A 656-nucleotide genomic window follows, 5' to 3' on the forward strand; every position below is an offset into this window, starting at 1 on the left:
ATATGTCTATGAGGCATTTATTAATTCAGATAGACTTGAAAATAAGGGATCATGCCCTGAATGTCTTCTTCACGGAAGCTACCATCACATTGCCAGATTTTATCTCTACAAACACACACTTTAGAGATTATAAGATGCAGAATGACAGTGAACCCAAAGATTAAGAGCCACACAGACAAATCAACAAGAAGACAAGAACAACAGTCCTCCAACAGATGGTCGAGCCTCCACAGAGCCCTGATCTAAACATCATGGAGTCAGTTTGGGATCACATGAGACAGAAGACATTGAAACGGCCTGAAAATCCACAGAAGAACTGAAGTTCTCTAAGAAGCTTGAAAACAACCCACCTGTCAAGTACCTTGTATATCTAGGATGAACTGGTGCTAAAGGCAAAGCGTGGTCACACCACTCTGTTTACTGCACTTATGGAGTCAATTGATAAATAAAAACTATTGATGACATTAGTTTTGAAAGCATCCTCTCCTGACTTTTAGTGTCTTCAACTTTTGCATAGGACTTAGTGTTTGGCTTGTGCTTATCCCCAATTAATAAGATCTTGCATCACAAGTTGGGAAATATCTTTTATAAGAGATAAAATAAGATTTCTCTTTTTCTACTTAATGATGTCTATTTTCATGAAATGTTACAGCCTG

The sequence above is a fragment of the Seriola lalandi genome, unplaced genomic scaffold (assembly GCF_002814215.2).
Source record: "Seriola lalandi dorsalis isolate HSWRI2012SDOR001 ecotype SW California unplaced genomic scaffold, Sedor1 jcf7180002054825, whole genome shotgun sequence".
Lineage (NCBI taxonomy): Eukaryota > Metazoa > Chordata > Actinopteri > Carangiformes > Carangidae > Seriola > Seriola lalandi.